This window comes from Tenrec ecaudatus, unplaced genomic scaffold (genome assembly GCF_050624435.1).
Source record: "Tenrec ecaudatus isolate mTenEca1 unplaced genomic scaffold, mTenEca1.hap1 Scaffold_321, whole genome shotgun sequence".
NCBI lineage: Eukaryota > Metazoa > Chordata > Mammalia > Afrosoricida > Tenrecidae > Tenrec > Tenrec ecaudatus.
Genome location: NW_027459045.1, coordinates 86,691 through 103,822, shown reverse-complemented (window position 1 = coordinate 103,822; position 17,132 = coordinate 86,691). Strand labels below are relative to the sequence as shown.

Genomic DNA, 17,132 nt, shown 5'->3' with positions numbered 1-17,132 from the left:
AGGAGCAGGAAATGAAGGGGAAGCCCAGGCCACATGTTACAGCTGCCAAGTCCGGAGAACCTAGGTGTGGTCGTTGGCTACCTGGGACCGGGAGTGGGGCTGTGCTCCTGCCCAAGGGTGCTAGGGAGTAAACCAATCTCAGCTGGACGTTTGGCTTTTCTACTAATTAGCCGACTCCATGAACTTTCCCAAGGGCAGCTGGCGAATTGCCAGGGGAACCCAGCTAGACCCCCCACACAAAAGCACAGGGATGGTTACAGGAACAGGAGGTTTCACACAGTGGATGTGCAGGGCTTGGGGTCGGGATTGGGGCCCAAGGTGAGGAAGGGGCAGCAATAAGGCCTGGTCCCAAATAATCAGACACTGAGCAATAAAAGTACAAGGACTGCCAAGAGAACATGGGGACGAAGGATGGCTGGACTTCATTTGATATCTTTGGACGTGCTGTCAGGAGAGACCAGTCCCTGAAGGGACATCAAGTCCATGAAGGACATGATGCTTGGCAAAAAGTGGAGGACGGGCAATAAAACAGCTCGAACCAGTGGCTACATCAGTGGGCATAGTAACAATGGTGAGGATGGTTCGAGACCTGGCAGTGTTTTATTTTACTGCTTGTGTTTTTCTAGAACTGTCTTTCCTGGATGCACGAGGAAGGATAACTGTGCTTGTGGGAAGCAAATGCACAGTGGGCAGCGCTTTGGCCAACATAGGTACACCACCGGCACACAGTGCCCCCTTACTTGGCATCCAAAGTGACAGGGTTTGTCTTTCCCCAGAGCTCTCCAGCCCTGGGGGAAGCGGCCCTGCCTTCGGCGCACCGCCAGGGGGCAGCACTGCTGCTCTCTCACTGGCTACATCTGTGAGGACCCAGAGAGCAGCTCCTTTCTGCTGCTCTCCTCTCAGACTTCTGCCAGAAGCCTTGGCTCGTCCTGGATCCTCCCTTGATTCCCACTCTGCACCTTTGGGGACGCCCAGCCCATTAACTCTCTCCCATCCTTCCTTGCTGCCTCTTGTCCAGATGCCTGAGCTGGGCTTCAAGTAGTTGTAATGTTATGCTTAGGTGAGATGTGTTCAGCTTGTTTACTGTCTGTATACAAGAAAAGAGTGCAGCCCAAGACATCCACCCTTTTGTTCCTCTATGGAAAGCCTGTTACGTGTCATAGTCTTCTCTCTGTGCAGTGCTTTCCTCTGCTGCTGATGCTTTTACATGAAATAGGACTCGGTGTGTCACCGCTACAGGAAATTATCTCTGAAAAAATAATATGCCCAGAACTCAGAAACAGTGTCAGCTTGCATCTGGCATCATGGAAGCATCATGGGTGTGTTTCCATTCATTCGCTCCTGAGTGTCACATGTTAAACTCAGTGCATAGCATAAACAGCAGCAGGCACAAACTGAGACAAAGCACACCCTTTGCTGCGAAGCACATTCCGACTCCTGGCTGCCCCTGTGCCACAGAGTAGAACTGCCCCGCAGGGGCTCCCTAGCTGTCATCTTTACAGAGGCACATGGCCACACCTCCCTTTTGGGAAGCCACTGGGTAGGTTTGAACTTCAGGGTTGTAGTAGTTGATGTTGTAGAGCCCTGGAGTCAGTTCGGATTCATAGGGGCCTGTGCACTAGAGAGAGAAACAAAGCCCAGTCCTGCGCCATCCTCGCACTTGTTACTGTATTTGAGCCGATTCTCGCAGCCACGGTGTCAATCCACCTAAGTAAGGGTCTTCCTCTTGTTTGCTAACCCTCTGCCAAAAATGATGCCCTTCTTGCAGGACTGGTTCCACCATAGTAATATGTCCAAAGTACCTGAGACAACGTCTCCGCATCCTCTTTCAGATCTCCTGCCTTTAGTTTGTCAGCTCACTTCGATGGAGTCGATGCTGAGCCATAGCGACTCTATGAGATCAGAGCAGAACTATCTCTGTGGGTTTCCCAAAGGCTAACTCTATGGGAGTAGAACGCCTCATCCTTTTCTTCTGAGGACTGACTGGTGGTTCCCCACTGCTGACATTACAGTTGACACCCAAGGCATAAGGTACTATGCCACCAGAAGTCCCTTGCCCCTGTGCAATAACCAACACCACCTACACACAAAACCCACCCCTTCTCTGTCAGTTGGATGTATGGTGATGGCTTGAGTTGCTATGAAATTGGAAGCTACTAGGGGGAACCCGACAAAAACTACAATTTTTTCAAAACTATGCATTTAAATTTTTTATCCCCTTCATAGTACTCTCCATTACACTTCACACATTTGTCTAATCTGTGATTACATTCTTGGAAACATTTTTCAAACTCAGCAGTTTGGGTGACACCCTTGTTTTTTTCCCCCCCTCTTCTGTGTTGTCAAACCACTGTCCTTCATTCATGGAAACAGAAAGAAGTCACATGGAGTGAGTTCAGGTGATTAGGATATGAGGGACAAGAGAGGCATGCTTTTTGGGGGGATGTTTTCATACTGTTATTTCTTTTCTCTTTTTTTATAATCAATTTTTGGGGCCTCATACAACTCTTATCACAATTGATACATACATCATATTTGTACATTCATTGCCCTCATCATTCTGAAAACATTTGCTCTCCACTTAATCCGCTGGCATCAGCTGATAATTATTCCCCATCCCTCATGAACCCTGAATAAATTCTAAATTATTATTTTGTCATATCTTACACTATACAATATCTCCCTTCAGCCACTTTTCTGTTGTCTGTCCCCCAGGGAGATGGTTATATGTAGATGCTTGTAATCGGTTTCCCCTTTCCATTCCTCCCTCCCTCTACCCTCCTCGTATCGCCACTCTCACCACTGGTCCTGAAGGGATCATCGGCCCTGGATTCCCTGTGTTTCCAGTTCCTATCTGTACCAGTGTACATCCTCAGGTCTAGCTAGATTTGTAAGGTAGAATGGGGATCATTTTAGTTGTGGGGGAAGAAGCATTTAGGAGCTAGAGGAAAGTTGTATGTTTCATTGTTGCTACAGTGCACCCTGACTGGCTCCTCTCCTCCCTGCTACCCTTCTGTAAGGGGATGTCCAATTATCTACAAATGAGCTTTGGGTTTTCACTCCACACTCCCCCGTATTCACAAAGATATGATTTTTTTGTTCCGATGATGTCTGATACCTGATTCTTCCGACACCTCGTGATCACACATGCTGGTGTGCTTCTTTCATGTGGGCTTTGTTGCTTCTCAGCTACATGACCACTTGTTTAACTTCAAGCTTTTAAGACCCCAGAATGTATAACTTTTGATAGCCGACCACCATCAACTTCAGTCACCACATTTGCTTATGCACCCATTTGCCTCCAGCAATTGTGTTGGGGAGGTGAGCATCACGGAATGCCACTTTAATACAACAAAGTATTTTTGCATTGAGGGAGTACTTGAATGGAGGCCCAATGTACATCTGTTACCTTAATACTAAACCTATAAATATATGCATATAGATCTATTTCCCCATCGTTATACATAAATATATTTACATATGCACATGCCTTTATTTAGACCTCTATAAATGCCCTTTGCTTCCTACCTCTTTCCTTGATTTCCTTTTACTTTCTGATTGTCCCACTCTCATGTTCAGCCTTCATTTGTGTTTCAGTAATTCCTCTAGGTTACATTACTCTTGGTCACACTCTACCAAGCTTCCTACACCCTCCTCACCATCTATTTGGATCACTTGGTGTTCCCTTGTCCCTGGGTTTGTTAACAGCACTTCCTTTTTCCCTACACCCCCCTTTCCCATCTCCCTCCCCCAGCTGTCAGTCCCATTGTTTTCTCCTCCAGATTGTTCATCCAGCCTATCTCATTTAGACAGACCTGTGGAAATCATAGCATGCACAAAAACAAGACAGAGCAAACCCAAGCAACAAAATGAAACAAAAGAACAACACCACCACCAACAAGCCAATGACAAAAAGCAAAACAAAACACAAGAAAGAAAAGCTTTTAGTTAGTTCAAGGACTGTTTGTTGGCCTTTAGGAGTGCTTTCTCATAGAGTATGATGGGTCAGCTAGCCCTGGCCCCAAAGTCTATTTTTGGTATTCCCTGGGGACTTCGTTGCTCTGTTCCCCTTCCTGTTCTGTTGTACACCCTTAGTATTTTGCCTCGGTGTGCTGGGATCAGATCGGGCGATAGAGGCATGCTGTTTTTTGTGTGTGAGCAGGTGCACTGTCATGGTGGCAAAACCAGTCCCCTGTCTACCACTAATCGGTCCTTTTTATTTTAAATAAATCATTTTATTGGGGGATCTTACAGCTCTTGTAACAATTCATACACCAATTTGTATGAAGCACATTTGTTCATACATTGCTATCATCATTTCCAAACATGTTCTTTCTCCTTGAGCTCCTTTTTTCCCCTCCTCCCACCCACGTGAACCACTGATACTTTATACATACTTTTTATTTTTATATTTTACGCCTCTGCTGTATCCCTTCACCCAAACTTCTGCTGTTTGTTCCCCTGGGTGGTGGAGTGGGGCTGTATGTCCATCATTGAGATTGGTTTCCCCTTTCTTCTGCTTCTCCCCCCTACCTTCCCTCGTGGTGTTGCTACTCTCAGTATTGGTCCTGAGGGGTTTATCTGTCCTGGATTCTGTGTGTCGGAACTTCTAGTCAATAGCAGTGTGCAAGCTCTGGTCTAGCCAGACAACTCAGACCTTCTTACACAATATCTTCAGAACCTCTATATAGGAAGCTTGATTAACAGTCTGACCTAGTGCAATGACTAAACTCCAAATGCACTATCACCCTCACATCAACAAAACCAAACAAATGAGCATCTTCTTGAAGTTTGAGTTCACTTGACGAGGTGTATTTGAGTGAGGTGATGATGGCGTCTTACACTGACTTGATTTATGTTTGCATTCTGGCTTGTGAGAAGAGCACAAGGTCTTGTCACCAGCAATGACCTTGGGAAAAAAGTGTGGGTGCACTAGCTCAGAGCAAGTTGCCAGATGCCTGCCCAAACAGGAGAATGTATATTTTGAAATGTGTACCCAGTGGAGCTTTGTACCGCTTGGTTTTTTGGCGGGGGTGGGGTGGGGGTGGGTGGAAGGCCGGCTACTCCTTTGTAGGTTAGATAATCTGAGATGTGCTATTTGAAATTTCCTGGGGCCAGTTTTAGACAAAACTAGAAAAGTTAATTTTGCTGTATGGAAAAATCTGACAGTCTGGAAGTATCTAATTTTCCTCACATGCCATCATTCCCCTAGTAGCATTATTCTTAGTTAAAGCTCTCCTCTGTTCCTCCTTAGGGTTTCCCCCACTACCTGATGTTCCTTTTCTCCTACTCATCATCAAGGGACTTGTGTCCAAAGTGAGGGCAGCAAATAATTAAGAGACCCTCCTGACTCTCTGTTAAGAAGGGTGCTCTGGTGCATGCGTGTGTTTATGTGTGCACATACAATCACATTTGAATTTTGTTGGAAGAGGCTTCATAGAGACAGAGAGTGACATGGTTAGAGCTGCTGCACATGTAGAGCACTGTACTCTATGGTGTTCTAATTCAAATGCATGTAAGGTCCAAGAGAGGTAATAGAAGCAAGTGACCAGGGTCAGGGAAGGCAGCAGGAGGAACTGAGGGAGCCTGAATGCCTCACACCCTGCCAGTTTCACTGATTCTTGGATGGGAGAGTACCAACCTAGTGCTGTGAAATCTTCGCAGTTTTCAGAGGCTTGGGGGATTTAAATTTTGTATGTAAAAAATAGACATCAAAAATGCTTGTAATTTATTGATTTCGATAAACACACTGAATGCCAGTACTCAAGTCAAACAAATCAAAATGACAGCCATCGAGTCTTTGCCAACTCATAGTGACCCTATTAGACAGGGTAGAACTGCCCCTCAGTTCAGCTCCCAGCCCTGGAAGCCCACCAGTTCCTCGTTATTATCATGAGGAATACTATTTTCACAAGAGCATTACATACCCCTAGAGACTAAACCATAAAGCCATATAGGCTTTGACCATCAATTCTGATATGCTTTTTCCTCAAACTGATGGGTCATTTGATGGAATCCTTGTATTACTTCCCTAACATAAAAATTAATCAAGCAAAGGAGATTCAGTGCTCAGTACTACAGCCCCCTATTTAGAGATTAACTCTTAAAAACCACCACCACCACCACCACCACCACCACCACCACCACCACCGCCACCTTATCTGTGTTGATAAAAACTTGAGTAGGCTGTATAAATATCTCAAGTATTTAGGATAAAATGGATTCTTATTCTACTGTCACATATTTAGTTTGAGTTATGTGTTTCCATCTGAACACAAATTAAATAGACCTCATTGACATCTTTTCAAAATGCCATAAAAATTAAATGATTACCTTAAAAGATACTCAGTATAATTAGGCATCAGAAAAATGTACATCAACACTAGAGCGAGATAGTGTTTCAACCCATCAAGATGACACTAGCCAAGAATATTAAAAATACCATTGAGTGCTGGAAGAATGAACAGATTTGTGTCAGAAGAACAGTCTGAAAGGTCCTTAGAAGCAAGCACGGGGAGACTTCACATGCTTTGGGTATGTTATCAGGAGATGCCAGTCCCTGGAAAAGGCTGAAATGTTAGGTTCAAGTATAACAACAGTTTTGAAGATGGTGTAGGACTGCGCAGTGGTTCATTCTGCCTTGAGTTGGAACTGACTCAATAGCACCTAATGCTAAAAGCTAGATGCTTTTGATCCTAAATGAAAAGTGGATGGTCCAGCCTCCATACCAGTGGACAACTGCCCCTCCCCCCAGAAGAATTTACTTTAGAAGACGGCACTGAACCTGTAGCTAGGGGAGATGGACATGTCTGATCAGAGCACACAGGGGCAAATGAAGGGGGAGGAAGAGAGTGGAGCACACACTGGTCCACCAGACTTGGAGGATGATTTTGGCACTCTGAACAGCCAATGTACAGAGTGGACCATATGGCTGATCCCACTATGAGACATGCCATCCCTTGCTGGCCCAGAGCCCTATGGGGACAATACCGGAGACTCTGTGTTGGGACTGACCCGACTGGCCCTCCAACACGGAGGCAAATCACTAAAAGCATGCAGCAGAGCAACCATGGGAGCAGAGCGGGTAGCCCCTGAGGGAGTACAAAGGACAGACTCTGGGGCCAGAGCATGATACGCCATCAGACCTGACTGAAGGACACACCTATAGAAAAAAAAATCAGACCTTGATCTATTTACAGGTTTTTCTTTCTTAAAAAATTTTTTTGTCTTTTAATTAATTTACTCTTTTATTGATCATTGGTTTTCTGTTGTTGTTTTTTTGTCATCACTGTGTTCTCACCCATCGCCTATCTTGCTATGGTTTGATTTTTGGTGCATATTATTATCTCAACAGATCTATCTAGATAAGATAGGCTGGAAGAATAGGCTGGAGGAGAAAACAACAGGACCAATGGTTCCCGGGGACATGGGAGAGAGAGAGGAGGGGGTAAGGAGGTGATGCTGACCAATCCAGCGACAGGGGAGCAACAAGTAATCCAAAATCCGTCGCAAGGAGGGTGTGAGAAGCCTGGTAGGTATTCAGCAAGGGCAATGTAACCAAGAGAAATTACTCAAACCCAAGTGAAAGCTGAGCATGATAGTCGGACAAGAGGAAAGTAAAAGTAAATAGAGGAAAGAACTAGGTGACAAAGGGTATTTCTAGAGGTCTACATACTGGCATGTACATATGTAAATATATTTATACAGGAGGGTTCGTAAATAGATCAACGTGCATATATTTATAGACTTAGTATTAAGGCAGTAGATGGACATTGCCAAATACTTACTCAATGCAAGAACACGTTATATTAAATTGGCATTCCATGATGAACACCTTTCCAACATGATGGTTGAAGAAAAATGTGTGCACTAGCAAATGTGGTGAAGAAAGCTGATGGTGCCTGGCTATCAAAAGTTATAGCATCTGGGATCTTACAGGCTTGAAAATAAAGAAGCGGCCATCTAGCTCAGAAGCAACAAAGCCCACATGGAGGAAGCACACCAGCCTGTGTGACCATGAACTGTTGAAGGGATCAGATATCAAGCATCAAAGAACACAAAAATCATGTCATTGTAAATGAGGGTGAGTGCAGAGTGGAGACTCAAAGCCCATTGGTAGGTAACTGGACACCCCCTTCCTGAAGGGATGTGGGGACGAGATAAGCCAGTCAGGGTGCAGGGTAGCAACAATGAAACATGTTTCCTCTAGTTCCTAAATGCTTCCTCCCCCCACTATCATGATCCAAATTCTACTTTACAAATCTGGCTAGACAAGGGGATGTACAGAGAGATCGCCTTGGAGATTGGGTGGATGTTCCCACAGTAGCGTGGAGCCTCACAAGTGGTGGTCAGGCGTTTCCCACAGTCACTTGTAGGACCTCAGGATTTAGGCTGGGGATGCCCCCACTTTTTATAGGGGAGAACAACCTGTGGCTTAGTGTGTGGGAGAGGACCAGCGTGAATTCCCCAGCTGCTTGCCACACCAATAAGTGGGGGGGTGGGAGCTCCCTCAGTTGGGCCTTCAGGTTTGCCCTAGGCAGAGGGGAGTGGCCTGGAGACAGCTATTGTCTTGTGATGGGAAAGAGAGTGAAAGGAGAGGAAAAAGAGAGAAAGAGGAAGACACAGACTGGGGCAATAATGCCAACCAGACTGACAACCACTCACCCACAGACAACTAAAATGCACAGAGTAAACAAAGGTGACAACAGTAAAAAAAAAAAAAAAAGAAGAAAGAAAACAACTAAAAAGGAGAACCAAATCTGTGGAGGCTGTGGTAGGAAGTAGAGAAGAGCTAGATGGAGCGGAGAAAAGCAGAAAACCTGTAAGAAGAGCCCAATAAAAGGAAAAAGAGAGAAGAGAAAAGGAAGGAGGAGGAGAGAGTATTTTTTAAATGGTTAAAGAAATAACTGACCCTGTGTTATGCTGTGTGTAGCTCTGACTCGTCCTGTGTGCAGTACTGTCTTAGGGGTCAGGCTGCCCACTAGGAGGACAGGGTTGCCCTAGGCAGAGTGTAGGGCTCTGGAAACCAGCAGTGGTATGTGCAAGCAATGAGAGGGAGCAGAGAGAATCGTACAAGCTAAGAGAGAGGTGAAGAAAGCAAAGACAGAAAGAGGAAAGAAAGAAAAAGAGAATAAAGAGAAAGAAGGAAATAAATCCAACTGAGTTCACTAAGGTTGGCTGTGATGGTAAAGAGCAAGGAGAGAGAGAAGGAGGAAATAAAGTATAAAGTAGTAGCTGATCCCTGATTGCTTGGATGAGGGGCCAGAGGGGTTTAGACACTGCTCCAACATGGCAGGTCAGTGTGCCCTTTTAATGCCGGGACCCAGTGGTGCTGGGCAGAATTGCCCTAGTTGACGAGATCACCTTAGGGGCATGACGGAGGTTTCTTCAACGGTGCAGCGCACTGTAGGTGTTTGTCCCAGGTGCCTTGTGTGGTGTACAGCACTCCCACACAGGGCAGGCTGGAGTGCCTCCTGCTATTTGGGTTGATTTGCCCTAAGCGGAGGGAAGTGACCTGGAAGCCTTTAGTGGCATATGAGAGGAGAGAGTGGGAGAGAAGAGGAAAAAGAGGGGAAAAGGGGAAAAAAAGAGGGATAAAGAAGAAAGCGAGTAAATAAAAGCCCAACACCAACCTGAGCACGTTGAAACTGAGTGCGGTGGAAAAGTTAGAAGGGCTAGTGAATAAAGTGAGAATAAGTAGAGCAGTGGGTAAGGAGGTAATGATACTTGATCACCTGTCCTTGAGGCCAGAGGAATTCCAACTCTTCCTCAAGGTCACGGGGTCATGGACTTGTAAGGTCTCTCTCTCTGGCCTAAATTCCAACCCCAGTCCTTGGCTCCCCGCGAGAAAAATTTCATGTGGAAGCCGGGCTCGTGATCCAAGTGAATTTAATGAGAGTTAAAAGAAGCTTCAGGTTTTACAAGGCACCCATAGGATTCCTTTGACCATGGGGCCTGGCAGAGACTGCCTCAGGTCATGCAAGGATCTCTCTCCTCCCAGGAAGACGACCTGGACCACCCCTCTCCCTTCTGGTTCCTGCCTTTTCAAGGGTTCCCGGGGAGGCTGGTGAAGGACCCCAGGTCAATCCCATTGGCTGAACTGCAATCATCTGGCCCAGGTGGGCTGCTCCAGGTGCAACATCCATCGGAGCCCACGGGCAGGAAAATCCAGCTTTCCTATGCTGGCTCTCCTGGGCATGCGTTAATGGACTTTCCCATCCCTGATGTAGGGTTCCACAGATGCTGTGTGAGATTACTTCAAAAGCAAGATCGCGCCCGTGGCCAGGGGTCACTTGGGTGCTGGAGTACCTGCCTTGTGCTGCATGTAGCACTGCAGCAGGGGCTGGGAGGGGGCACTGGGGGGCTCCCTCAGCCCCGTCTAGGGCTCCAAGACCGGCAGGGCCTCCCCAGCTATGTGTAGAATCACTGAGAGGGAAGCTTGTTGTCCTATCTAGACTGCTGATGCTTCCTAGATCAGAGGATTTTCTTTTTTATCCCTCTGGCCAGCTAGAATGAAATTGTCTCCCACAGTCTCTGGGCTACAGCTCAGTGCTGTTTAAGGCTGACACTGCTACAGCGGGTCTTTGTTATGGTAAAAGCTGCCAGGCCCTGTGGCTGAGTTCTGGCATTCCTTAGCTAGGTTGCTTCTTATGCTGATTTATGTTAAGGGACTCCCCTATGTGGTGCTTGGAGCTGAGCAACCAGACTTGGGTTTGAGTTTTAAACCAATCATTTATGTTTCACCCTTAAAAAAAATTCTACTTGTGATGTGCTCAGATTTGGTGGCTGTCAAGCTGACCCCCAGAGGGGGAGATGCAGCTTATCAGGGGGGTTGTTTACTAGTCGGCCAATTGGAACTAAATTTGCTCCCTGGACTCCCGACTTTCTGCCTTTTTCTCCCACACCATGATCTTCCTAAGGTAATAATATATTTTTTCTTCTACTCTAAATTATGGCTACCCACCACCAACCCCTGACCGTGAGCTCAAGGCATCCAACCGCATGGAGAGCTCAGTGTGGGGTTCCCCTCGTGTCTGAGATTCTGCCCCCTCTCAGGGCGTCCACCTGCAGGGATCCCTGCTCCAGGCAAGGGCATATCTGGCGCCTGCCACTTCGTCAAAATTATAGTGCTGCTTTAAAGCATTCTTGGTTTGCTTTGTGAGTGGAAATCCCACAAAAGAAGGGGTTCAGGAGAAACCCTGTTACCCTAGTTCTAATTTCAGAACTCCACCTCCCCGTTTCCTTCACCTAATTTCCTATTTTTCTGGTCTGGCAGCAGGAGCTCCAGATAGATGGGTCCTATCTGGTTGCCATTTTCTCTGAATCCCTCCATCTATTTTTTTTACACTCTTAAAAAGTACAAAACATTTACTCTACAAGCGCAAACAGATTTTCAAAAGCAGGGAAAAACCTGAACGTTCAGTACATGGTTCAATCGTCTTTTCATCTCTGCGCCCTAACTATGCTGAGCTCCATGGAACTGCATGGAGGGGAGCTATTCTGGCGTCATCGAGCCAAGTGAGTGTTTTGAATTACCTCAAGTGAATATTTGACTGGAAAGCATAGGGTGTAAAAAACCCCTGAAATTAGATGGTGCACATCTATCACATCTATCACCTTTTTTCTGAAAATAAGCAGCCATCTAAGTGAGATGTCAACTAAGTCCACCCAGAACAAGCAGCACAGCCAGTGTGATGCCAGGGTGATAAATAATAGAATCTCAATCTGCAGGTATGAACAAGAATCAGAGCTTAAGTTCGGAACACCCAGTTTGCAAAAGGACTCAAATGCACATGCGGGGTGAATTCCCTCTGACCACAGCCCATGAACATGAACAGATACAGTTAAGTTCAAATGTAACACCTGATCATTTGATCTCTTCAGACTAATTTTAATTTGGTTCCAGTTTTTAGTATTTTTCACTTTCTGTTCGATTGAGGTTTTTCTCTCTTTTATCATTGTTAGTTTTTCTTTTCTACTTGTTTCTTGATTTTGTTTTGTATTTTTTTTTAATACATATGAAATCCAGGAGAGGTAAATCCAGAGAGACACTAACAGAATTAACAATCTCCTAGGGACAGGCAGGAAAGATTTGGGGGAGTGAGGGGGGGGCTAACAAAAATGAATATAAAAGAAGGAAATGTTGTAAACCTGATTGTGGTGACGATTACACAAATCTTAATATGACTGAAGTATTGAATGATATATGTGAATTATATGAGAATTAAAATAAAACAAAAGCTGAGGTCAGAGATAGGGCAGCAATTTAACCCTGAATCTCTTGGTGAAGATTGAATGTCATTTTGTGCCAAGAGCCCATTTTTCCACTCATGAAGTTTGGGGAACCGGCCATGCTCCTTCATCACTGTTCTTACCTCAATAAATGGGTACAGTTCACTCTTCTCCCTTTTCTTCTCTGTCACATACTTTGCAGCAGTCAGGGGAACAGAACTTACAGTCGTGAAAGGGATCCATGAGTGTTAATCCAGGTAGACTAGAGAAACAAATCCACACTCATATGTGTATAGGAAAGACCTTTATATACAAGAACAGTTGTATATTGAGAAAGCATTCCAGCCCAACCAAGATCAAGTCCATAAGTCCAATATTAGCCCATGTCTGATATCAATCTATAATGTTCTCTTCAGACTCATGAAACACCTTCAATGACCCCAAATGCAGGAAGATCACAGGTCAGTAGTTGCAAAGTCTTCTGCATCCAGTGGTGGTAGAAGCATCTCAGCTTTGGCAGGGTCTCCATGTGGCTCCTCCAGTTCCCAGGGCATGGGTTCTATCAGTGTGGTGCCATGTGTCTTGTTAGTAGGACATCTCTCAGGGAATGAGCAGAAAGATAGTCTGCTGCCTCCAAGGAGGAAAGACCAGATTTCCCAGAACCCTGACGGGAAGGCCAGGCCCACAAAGAGGCCTCATTGGCCATAACCCAATAGAGAGACTAGAGTCTACCCCTTCACTCTTAATCCTCTCAAGTCCCAAATTGACACCAGATTGTATAACTACAACAGACTACCCCTTGTCCATTTGACATTTTCACAAAATTCTTTAGCCGTATATAATTTCAAAACAATAATAGAATCATATCAGTATCTAACAGTATAATATGAAAATGCATACATTTCACTCCGTGCCACCCTCCTTTAAACATAATATTCTGTAAGTGATGAAACAAAAATATCCTATGCTTAACAATTGCAGGTAAGGTACACCCACATATTAATCCTATAATTCTATGAATATATTCCAGTATCTATGAAATCTTGTAAGCTAGCCACTTCACGCCTTTATCTGGCCCATTTTGGCTATCCAGTTTCTCTACTGCCTACTTCCATCAACCCAGTGCTCTGAGGAGACAATCATATTCTTCAATATAAAGAGTCTTCATGCCAGTTGGAACCTTGTGAAGTCCACATCCACAAGAAAGTCAAAGCAGGACAGTTCGTCTATACAGTCTGCAGCAGTATATACCAGTGCACAGGCTCAACATTCTTCTCTTCATCTGGTCGGGTTCGGGTCAAGTCAATGTGGGCTCCCTCTCTTGGCCTCACCTCAGTGTCCATTGGTCGCATTGCCTTTAGGCCTTGGCCCCATCACCAATTCTCCACAACTCTAGTCCCCTCAGAGTAGGTCATGGACTTCAAACGAGTCAACCTGCTCTCATCTTCTTCTCTACTGCCTGTAAACCAGGTCCACGAGTGTCAGTGGTCAGAATGGACCCGCTGCTCTATTGCTGCTATTCTGCCACTTTCACTCAACAAGCAGATCCAGGTGGTCACCTAGCAATCATTTCAGGCTTCTACAGGCTCCCTTGAATGTTCAGTACTAGAAAGGAGTTTCTTCAGGCTTTGAGATTTTTTCCAGTTTCTGACAAAAACCACTAGTCAAAATTCAAATATTACAAAAGTTCCCTATTAATGCACATGAAGCTCTTCCTCACAGTGGGAGCAGTGCACAGAAACGGACCTTGATGCTGGGCTGCTGTGTGCGTGCTTTGGTCAGTTGGGAGCTGCTGATTCACAGATTCACTTCACGTGGATGAAGATGCTTGTTTGCTTCCCCGTGAGTTTATCGCGCTTCAACAGAGAAGAACCCTGTTCTTGGGTTTTGCCTCTGCCTTGCTCCTAGAAACCGCTGGAATAGAAAGATTACAAATGATTTTTTTGTTGTTGTTTTAAAAAACAGAAAAGAAATGCCGTGTACCTGTTAGGTAAGTAGAGGCAGAACTGAGGGTGGTCGCTGTGCATGCCAAACCTCCTCCCCATCACAGACAGTTGAAAGCTGCTTCAGGCTGGAAAGATGCACACATTTAGGTCCTTGTGACAGGAAGCAGGTCAACCTGGGCGGGCCCCCATCTAGACCAGGTGGGCTTAATTCAGTCAATGGGGTCAAACAGTACCGTCAGCCATGCCTACCAACAGGGTATGGGTGGGGGCCTCAAACCAGCTGTCATGCAACCCAGCGCGCGTGGGCTGTCCAGTCCGCCCCCACCCCCCACGAGCATATTTGCCTCTTCTATCCTTTATAAAGTCACTTGGATCACAAACTAGGTTTCTGCGTCAATTGGTTCTTGTGTGAAGCCAAGGACAGAGGTACATTTCTCCCAGAGAGAGCCCTCACATAACCAAATCAGATTATAGCCTTCAGTGTTAGGGTTCCAACGAATTTTGGGGGAATATCTCAAGTGGTAGTGGTAAGGACACAACTCAATCCATATTATCTCTTTATTTTGCTCAGCCAGATGCTTGCCCTTTGAGCCTGAATTGTTGCAAGGCTTATTACCCCATCAAGTGTTCCCAGAGCAAGCCCTAAATGGGCAGTAGTCACACACAAGGAAGATTTGCAGGGGACACTGTTAAGAATGATTAATGCTTAAGTGTTCCTTGTCTCCCCAAATGTACCATCTGGCAGAAAATTTGTTAGATCTCTCTCCTGGGAGAGATATACCTCAGCTCTTGAATAACTCTCCTGGTCATAGAAGTCAAATTCCAAGCTTTTCATCCAACATTCATAAAGCTAAATAAATGTTACATAAACCTAAGTTCTCTACCTTGGATAAGACAAAGTAAAACCATGACTTGAGAAGGTTTTCATTGAGGACAGAGACAACTTCAGATATTCTAAGCCTATGAAATTGGTCATGATTCAGGCAACTTGCCAAGGAAGCAGGTAATACCTAGGTGGGAGGTGGAATGAATAAGAACTTGCACTAAGATTCCATTCCATCAGGTGCAGCTGGTGACTTTGGAGGCCCAGAGCAGGCAGTGGGAGAGAGAAGACCAGAGCAGGGGAGGGATGTGATGAGCTGGAGGGTAGAGGGAGGGATTATGTGATGTCCTGCTGTCACCTCCCACCCCACTGTGACCCTTTAGTGATGTGGGCCCAGGTTTGTGATGCAAGTGGGTTTGAAGCCAGAGGGGACTCAGAGTGCTCAGTTGCCTGAGTGCAACCGCTGTATCCAGAAGATGGAGGAGATTCTCTTTCTGCTGGAACAGAAAAGTGCTTCCTGGCTGACCTACCAATACCCCACCTGGTTCACTGTTTTGACCTTGGGCATCCTGTATGGAGTGGGTTGCTTCTTCCTGGTCCTCCCCTTCCTTCCAAATACTCCACCTGTGCGACCACCCAGGAAAAGGATAAAGGTAAGAAATTCTCAACCCAGCCATAGGAGAGATTGATTTTTCCTCGTTTTATAAATTTTTCCTTTCGTAATTAATTTCCTGATAGGGGAAATCTCAAGAAAGAAGAGACCATCAGCCCTGGCTTTGGAATGTTGATGAGGGCTGGTGCGTCCTTACTCACTGTTAGGACTTTGTTCACTGCATTGGTATCATTTTATCCTTGCCGGCTTATGTTGATTTTCATTATTTCTGTTGGCTTTCCCTGTTTGTGAAGCACAGGAGGCGTGGATGCATCATGATCATGGACACAAGGGTTGACAGAGTTGCAGGTGGAGAGATCTCATGGCAGAGGGAGGGATTGTGAGATCAGCAGTGTGGAGAACTCCCCCATCGGGAAGCTAGGGAGTGAAGGGGGATTGATTTCAAGACGAAAAAATGAAGGAGGCCAGAGGGGACAGAGAGCTTTAGACCTGACTGTGATTACACAACTCCTTTTGAAGGCAATTTAACCATGGAGGGGGGGGGGGGTGTTGTTCTAAAATGGATATGGTAATCATTGATTGTACCATTGCCCTTGATCTGATTGAACGACTGAACTATTGACTCGTATGATATGTAAATCATTTGCCAGTAAGGTGAGCATTCAAAAATATTTCTCTTTGAAGATCTCAGACCTCCCATCTCTAGTTGTTATAGAGGGCAATAGGTAAAAATCCCCAATATAGTGACGCAGTGGCTAAGGACTAGATGACTAGACATTTCAAAGGGCAGCTCTCATCACTGGGTCCTCAGTCTCTTTCCTTGAGCTCCAGTCTCTGGGCCAAGGCTCCTTTTCTGTCTGGGCTAATTGAGAAAGCATGGCTGACCCCGGGGAGGAAGTGGTCAAGGGCTGGCCCAGAGCTTCAGCCTCCATAATCAAAATCTTGCCCACCAGAACACTGAGTGCTGAGAGTGTGTGCTCTCCGTGAGCAGAGGAAGGCTGACGGAAGAAATGCACTCTAGGTCTCACACAGAAGCTGGTTTCTGGGCTTTAGTCATTCCATGGAGATTGTCATTCTTCTAATCACCAGTAAATGCCTGCAGTTTGTCACAAAGAACAGACGCAGGATTGGATTCCAGCCTGACTTCCTCTCTTGTGCCCCAGCCTCAGGTGGAGACAAGGAGAAGCAGCAGGTCAAGGGACAAAGGTGACGCTCTGAAAGGTAAGGTTCTGCCCATTCAACCAAGCTCTGTAAGCTCTCCTGTCCCCTCCTCTGCAGGATGCCAGTGGCAACAGCCCGTCTCTCTCAGGTAATAATCCTGAACAAAAGGATATTGTGGATGGAAACAGAACCCAGATATTTCCCAGATGTACAGGAGGGGCCTAGGATGGGATGAAGGCTGGCCAAGGTAGGACCCAGTAGGGAGCAGTGGGGGTGTCAGGAGCAGATTCTGGTGGATTTGGAGGTGGAACATTGAGGGGTAACTGCGATAAGCTGTGTAACTTTGCCAAGGTTCAGA

General features: G+C 45.8%; 1 long non-coding RNA gene across 1 annotated transcript in view; it reads right to left on the bottom strand.

Annotated features, from left to right (window-relative positions):
• Positions 1-12,532: 12,532 nt before the first annotated feature.
• Positions 12,533-17,132, bottom strand: part of LOC142436477 (uncharacterized) — a 46,456-nt gene continuing 41,856 nt past the window's right edge. The window contains exon 3 of the long non-coding RNA XR_012781958.1: positions 12,533-14,145. This is a non-coding gene — a long non-coding RNA (uncharacterized LOC142436477). The remainder of the gene's footprint in view (positions 14,146-17,132) is intronic.